Below are 8,256 nucleotides of genomic sequence, written 5' to 3' on the forward strand. Positions count from 1 at the left end.
CTCTTTAAGAAATTAAATATTTTGCCTTTTAGATATTTAAATGATGTTAAAGTTTTAAGGATCTTCTGTAATAGATGTTTGAATAATGAAGTTAACGCAAAAAAGAAAGAAAATTATGCAGATAGAAGACTTTTTATACTGCTTAAAACAAATCTTTAATTATATAAACGTTTCTTTACCTTTTTAGTATTAAAAATATATAATTTACTCTCCCCGAAGAGATCAAGAAATGTAGGAACAAAACTATTTAAATGCAAAATTATTCTCCTGGTCGAAGTAGATCATATAGAGAAATTGCTGTTCGATTAATAGAATAGAATGTTTGAAGAAAATTAATGCAAAATAAAAGAAAATAAGATTGTATTGAATAGTGTAAGGTGTACAGTCAACACAAATTAATTATTTATTTTCATTTATAATCTTTTTTTTGTTAATTTTAATTTTGATGGTAATTGTCATAACGAAATAGGATACTTAATTTCTCATAAAAAGTGTTTTTTTTTTTTCGGGTTTTTTATGTGGAGCGTATAAGTAGTTTAATTTTGTAATGTGTTTCTAAGGTACTGTATTATGTAAAACAAATTTGAGAAATAATTTATTATTGTTAATATTATTCCCCTATAACAATCCACTGTTAACTAACAGAATTATTGTCAACCAGTTAACATCATACACTACTAAAAAATAGTAATCTTTTATGGTATAATTAATAAAAGCCGGTAACTAATTAAATGTTGATTTAAAGTAAGAATTTATCTAATATAATATATAACGAGGTTATATGAGTAATATAAAAGACATGAATACATTAATTAAAAATAAATATAAATTTAAACATAAAAAATTAAATTCATAAATAACTGACATTAAAAAAAAAAAAAAAAAAATGTAAAAAAAAATCATAATGCTCGTTTTTTAATATTTAACTAATTATAAGATTGTTTTTAAAATGAATAACAATTTTTTTTATTGTTTCATAGCTTATTTACAATCGGTTAAATTTACCTAAACTTCAGTAAATTAGATCATACCCCAAATCACATGATCAGCGAATCTCCTCAAAACTACACACTATTATAGCCAAACATTTTATGCCGAGCACATACAATAACTTTATTATTGATAAAAAAATAACTTATTACATAAAATAACTTTATTGTTGACAATAAATCAGCATTTACATTTATATACAAGTTTTATAAAACAGAGTACGCAAAGATAAATTATAAATGTTACATAAGAATTACAAATAAAAATTTTGAATAAATATCTTTAGGAGCATTTACAAGTCTGTAAACGAAATAAAAAAACTCTACGCTGATCATATTAAGAAAAACTAAATCATATTTTTGAGTCTAGAAAACATGTAAAGTTTAGAATCAATAGTTAAATTTAAAATCCCTCTTGGTTAACTACACACAATATAAAATTATCAATGAAAATACAACTAATAAATTAATAATTAAAAGATAATAACTAGCTTAGAGATTTAATAAATTTAATCTTAATTAATAAAAATTTATAATTATATATAAATATATACATGGCGCCGAAACAGTAGTTTTAACAATCTTTTAGAAATAGTAATAAAGTAATAAATTTAATTTCAATGACCGAGATGGCAAATATTTATCTACAAAACAAAAAATCATAATTAAATTTTAAATAATCTTTTTCATTAAAAACGTCCGTTTTGATGAAAAATACGTAGACATTTCTCGGAAAGCGATCAATGGAGATTAAAAAAACATACAATTAGTCAAATATTTTTAATAAAATATTTGACTAATTGTATTAGTCAAGTGGTTAGTGGTTAGTTAAGTGGTTTGATTATTTACTCTTATAATAAAAGTTGTTTGTGTAAGTAGTTTGTTTTTCATCCGTCGCCGACTTTTAAAGTCGAAATTTAAAGAATTGAAAAATTAATAAACCTTTTTCGTTAGAACTAATTTGTTTTAAGTTCCATTCATTATACTTTTATAAGTATATATATATATATATATATATATATATATATATATATATATATATATATAATATAAATATTTATTGTATAAATATTTTATTATTTTCCTGTCCACAAAAATTTTCAAACAATAGATGAAAAATAGTAATCAACTATTCATTTAAAAAAAACCTTTTGTACAAAATTAACGATGTAACGAATAATTAATAATTAATGAATAGATATCTATGAAGGGGTTCACGAATTCTGTTCACACAATATATATATATATATACGATGATTTTTGAAACGATCACCACACTTTCCCGATTAATATAATTATTCTAGCTACATTCCCCAGGAAAATAAAAGGATATATTTTATTACAAATAATCTAATTCATTTTAAAAAAATAAGGTACTGTATTATGTAAAACAAATTTGAGAAATAATTTATTATTGTTAATATTATTCCCCTATAACAATCCACTGTTAACTAACAGAATTATTGTCAACCAGTTAACATCATACACTACTAAAAAATAGTAATCTTTTATGGTATAATTAATAAAAGCCGGTAACTAATTAAATGTTGATTTAAAGTAAGAATTTATCTAATATAATATATAACGAGGTTATATGAGTAATATAAAAGACATGAATACATTAGATTAAATGCATAGATGATTAAATTAGAATAAATTTCAAAAATTATTATGATGTTTTGTAAAGGTAACTTCGTTTAACATAATTCATTATTATAACGATTAAACTCGGAGTCGACTGAATAAAAAATTAGGAGATTACACCCGATAAATTCAAGTTAATCCACCTTAAACTTAATACAACCGAAACCCAAGCAGAATTTAATGTCAAACATCGACATCAATAATGAAACTTAAAAGTTGAAACATTTCTGCCCACCATATATAATATTATAATAGTTCTCGGTTAAAATTCTATAATTTAGTTATTTCCCTATAATTTTTCCTATAACTTAGTTTTTCTGTAACTGAATTTCCAAACTAGGTTCCATCTATAATACCACGCATTTCTGGAATAGGCTACCGGCTTAGCTCGGTCCTTTCCGTTCAAAACGTTTGTAAATAAATCACGCAACAACTCGACTGACCCTAGCCAGCGACTCCACTCGGCGAGGACAGAGCACCGAGCAATAAAACAAAAAAATCCTGTTTCTCTATTGTATTACATAAGGAACAACGCACATTTTTTATCCTTGATCCTCGGCTTACAATTAAGATCGATTTGCCCACACCTTGCTTTCATCATCTATTTAATTACAGGAATTTACGAATTTATTTATCTGTATAAGATAATTATTTTCCCTCCTCGGATTCAGATTCAACAATTTATAATGAGTATGACAGAACGAAATTTTCGCCTTCAAAATCAGATTTTCTTTGTACTTAACACTCATTTACCCAAATTGCTATTTTATCTAATGCCAAATTTACATCGACATCAAACTTAAAAGCTATTACAGACCATCCTTCAAATCAGAAGCGATTGGTCTTTATTATTTCTTATGAGATAAATTTTGATTATCGATTCTCATACAATTTCAGACTTTTAAATATAAAATCAAAATTAAGTTTCAACGTATATCAACGCAAAAAACTCTCTGATCTCTAAAAAGGAGCGTATATTTAGGGATATTATAAATTAGTGCAAATACTTTCTTCATAAGAAAGCGCTGTAACTTCTCTAGATTATCGTCCTGCTTAAAACCACATACCTGTACATTATAACAAAAAAAAGCCCTATAGAAAGTTTTAAATAGCCCTTCTTTTGACACCAGATTTATATTTTTATTTTGTAACGCTCTATACCATCCTACATTTAATCCTATTTTTCTTTTAAATTTAGTTCATTGTGGCTGTTAAAATTACACCTAAATATTTATATTTATTGATGAATTATAGATCTAATAAAAGACCGTAATAAAGTTAAAAAATGTTATAGACTTTCTTATATTATTTATCGTGATAAAAAAAAAAAATTACCATAAATAAGAATGAACTGAGAGGAGTAAATAATTTATAAAATTCTATATTCTTTTAAATATTAATTATTTTCCACGCAAACAATAATCAATTGATAATTAAGAAAACCCGTTTAAAATAATTTTAAAAAAATTAATACAATATGGCAAATTATATATATAAAGTAAACTTGTTATATAATCATCGGTGGAACCATAATAGTAAGAATAAATTATTGTAAAGAGATAACTACAAGTATAATTATTATTATTAATGTAATTAATAATTAATACAAGTATAATAAATAGCAAACGGAATTAATAGAAACAACCTTCAGTATAGAATATATTTTATAAATAATTACGGCTTACCTACTAAAATTCAAACACAAAGAACTGAAATAAATAAGAGAAAAAACTTTGCCCGTACGATTACTGACAGTTCATTAATAATATGTAATTAAGAAAGAAATAATAATAATAGTAATAATAATAATAAGTAGGTACTAGAATAAGCTACTTGTCATATATTCTACAATAAAAATCATTTGATATAAAACGTAAGTTATTCAGGTATGTTACTCCGAACGTATATCTATTTAAACAAGAAATATATATTATACTTATTTAAATTGAATAATATTGCTTTGATATTATCTATTTATTTTTTCAGTTTTCAAATGATAACTGTAATTGAATATTGAAATCAATTTACATGTATATTAAATACTGTCAATAAATACAAACTGTATAATTTTATAAGAAAACCTAATAAAAGATATTTCTAATATATTCATATTAAGTTATATTCATATAACATTCGGTTTTATAACAACATTAATTTACATACGTAAAATGTATGATATATCTTTAACTAGGTGTTTCGGTTTTAAACATTTCCCTAAGATAAAACTATTTTCACATAAAAAAAAATGCCATAAGGTATTAAATTTTACTCTAAATTCTCTCGTTGCTTAAAGATTACCTTTTAACAACACTTTCTTTCTTACAGACAAAACAGCTGTAGATATATGACATAATAAATGTACATAAATTTTTACAAGGAAAGAGAAAAACAGATTAAATATCATCGTTGATATTCTTCTTTTTCACGTATTAGAATTAAATGTTTTTAAATGATCTTTTCATTAAATGTTTTTAAAATGATCTCCCCATCGTTTCCTAGGTCAACCTGGACATCTTCTACCCGTAGCGTTATACCGATAAAATCTATTAGGTAAATGTTTATGGTTTTTCTTAAATGCCTTAAAGTTGTAACATTTAAGGAGGTTTAGGTAATTTTTTCCCTTTAACGTAATAAAAATTTAGAATATTTTTATTTTTCGAATTTCTCTTTTTATCATTCATTCAGACGATACGCAACAAAACAACTTAAGGAAACGCATTTTTGAAATTTAGATAATTTTTTTGTTCTCTTTCGTAACGCACCTTATTTCTGAACCATTTAGAAAAGTCGAAATTAATGCTACTAAATAAAACATCATTAATGTGTCTATTTCATTTACATTTTACAGCTTACCTTATGGCACCGTAAGTTAATATTTTCTATTTTATAGTAAAAATTCCGATTTTCCAAACAACTGAGATTTTTCATCATAAATAATGAATATGGCTAGCGAGATGGAACGTGAAAGGTTAATCCGGCTAATTCTACGCGTATTACGTTTCCGATGAGAAGGGGCGTTTGTCCGCGGTTCAACTTAAAAGTAGTTTCTTAAAACTTACTATTTGGAATACTGGTCGTTAAACTGTTCGAGATTCAGTAGCCGTTTGTGGCACAAATCTTTGGTCGTTTGCTTTAGGGCGACCGAATGACCACGTAAATATCAATCGCTTCATGTAGTATCTTTCTTTTTCTTCCAGAAGTTCTTAATTTTTCGGATTGTTTAGCTCTTCTTTCTTCAGTTCATTCTCCTATGTTGAGATTTTCTTTTCATCTGCAAGAACATTTAATTGAAAAATTAAAGGTTAACCTTTAAAGGTTTTAGGTCTGTACTATCGTTGTTATAATTTTAAAAATCACGTGTATTATACAAATCATTTAAAAATTAGGTCGTCCTCCGTTATCCTTCTTATAATGTGTCGAACGGTACCACCCAATAGTTTATATTACACTTATTGCTTGAAAAACAATTAAATAAAAGATTTTATTAACAAAATTTATAACTCAAATTCATGTTCATTATTGTCTGTTTAGTTTTAAAGTTAAAAATTAAAGTTTAATATCAAGTTAAATTTATATTTAAATTAGGGATAGCAAGAGAATTTTTATACATCAACTTATACGAATTCTTATGGAAAAAAGTAAAAACGGATGATCGCAATGTGTTTCAAACAATTTTGGAAGATATTGTCGCTTTTTGGCCGACCCAATAAATATTACTTTCCCGCCTTGCTCTATAGCAGAGCTACAGCTATAAAAGAGAAACTACGGTAATCGGTCCAATTTGGGCATATACAGTTTTCACCGGATCTTTACTTTTTGATACCTAAATAACCCAAAAAACCAAATCACCGGATGGAAATTTTCTGGATGTTCGTATGTACGTGTGTATGATCGTTCGGTGTTACGTGTCGCACTGTAAATCACCTTATATGTCCAGTACTACTCGACCGAATTTGACCAAACTTGGTCAGATTACTTCTGTGTATGGTGCATTGATGCCATTAAATTTTCAACTAAAAAGGTCAAGGGGGCTGTAGAGCAAGGTCATTTTCAGTATTTCGAGACCCTAATTAAGGTCTTAATTTTCTTAGGCACATTTATTAACGATTAAAAATTTTTGCAAAATCGCATCCCTACCCCAAAAAATGTTCTAAATAAATTAGTGGCTAAATAATTAGTACTATATTGTCTTTAGTATCCCCTCTCACCACAAGAAGCGCTAGGATAGCACTGACGTACAGCTTCTGTAGTCATGTGCTATGTTGTAACTTCACAGGTGAGCGGTTGAATAACTGTAAGAAAGTACTTAAAGTGGCCGCTAGTACCACCACACACGCGCAAATGAAATACGGCATGTGCGTGCGCTTTGGTTAGAATCATTGAATTAAATAAACAAAAAAAATTATATTTAAATAAAATTATAAATATTTTAATTTAAGTTGTGTTTATAAGCCGTGCATCAGAAAAAACCGCGTGGCGGGGTAAATTCCTACAACTGTGTTGTCAACTTTGTTATATTTATGTTAAATATTCAATGTTTCAAAAATTATTATTTCAGTTTCGGCTTTCATTAATTTGTATTTAATCATTTCAGTTTGCAATTTTTTTTTATTTAAAATGTATTTTTCTAATTTATTTATTAATACATTTTTTAATAATCTTTTAATATGTAAAGTAATAATCTAAAAACTTTTAAAGTATTTTTCCGAAATTCTAGTACGATTTTCTACCAGAAAAATGCGCAAAATAAATGGAGGATTGATAACCGAGGACAACCGATTTCATTTTATTCGTATAATAGATATACGAATGTAGATGTTTTCGAACAAATTCTTACTGTTATTTCGGCGTATTTCCAGTTTAGGCTTTTTAATTAATAAATTAAAAATTAAGCTCACGTAAATTCATTTAATTAATCTAACTGAACAATTTAACTTGTTGGATGACAGACAACGGAAAAGACCTCTTAATATTTTTTTTTTATTTTAAATAGTAAATAATATTTTAAAAAATCTTTAATAAAATGTCAGTTTCAATAAAACTGTATGTGCTGCGATATAAAATGTTTAATTTATACTTAAATGGATTTATTAGTTTAGAGTACATGATTTAATTCAGTGATGTTCACTGAACATCTCGCTTTTTTACTAACCGAAGTAATTTTAATTTAGTATTTAAAGTCTTTCGCCAATAAAGTGAAAGAAAACATATAAAGTACGCCTTTTAACCTAATATTACTTTACCTCGTGAAAAGAGAAAAAATTCTAAGAATATTCACTTGATATAACATTTCAACTCAAACAGTTAGAATATTTATATTACAAGAGGGAACTCTTTAGATTAACTGCTGCTCTACCACTAAGCTATCCTGAACCAGTAATTCATTCTACAGCTTATCAGTTTGTTTTTAAATATAAATAACCTTAATATTGTAGGAAATGTCAGTAATGATATGTCAGTAAAACATATTGAAACATTTTTCAGAGACTATATTTGAAAATTTGTAAAACATGTTATTTTTTATTAAAAACACTTCCACTTGTTTTATTTATAATAAAATAATAAACGGTATTTTGTAAAACTAGATGCTTATTTTAAAGTAATTAAGTTTATTATAAAGTAA

The 8,256-nt window shown here is 25.8% G+C and overlaps 1 protein-coding gene across 1 annotated transcript in view; it reads right to left on the minus strand.

Annotated features, from left to right (window-relative positions):
- The window catches only part of LOC142331365 (odorant receptor 56a-like), a 309,107-nt gene extending 301,126 nt beyond the window's left edge, over positions 1 to 7,981 (minus strand). The window contains exon 1 of the mRNA XM_075377214.1: positions 7,877 to 7,981. The gene's annotated coding sequence lies outside the window, so the exon portion shown is untranslated. The remainder of the gene's footprint in view (positions 1 to 7,876) is intronic.
- Positions 7,982 to 8,256: the final 275 nt, after the last annotated feature.

The sequence above is a fragment of the Lycorma delicatula genome, chromosome 10, assembly GCF_047948215.1.
Source record: "Lycorma delicatula isolate Av1 chromosome 10, ASM4794821v1, whole genome shotgun sequence".
Classification (NCBI taxonomy): Eukaryota; Metazoa; Arthropoda; class Insecta; order Hemiptera; family Fulgoridae; genus Lycorma; species Lycorma delicatula.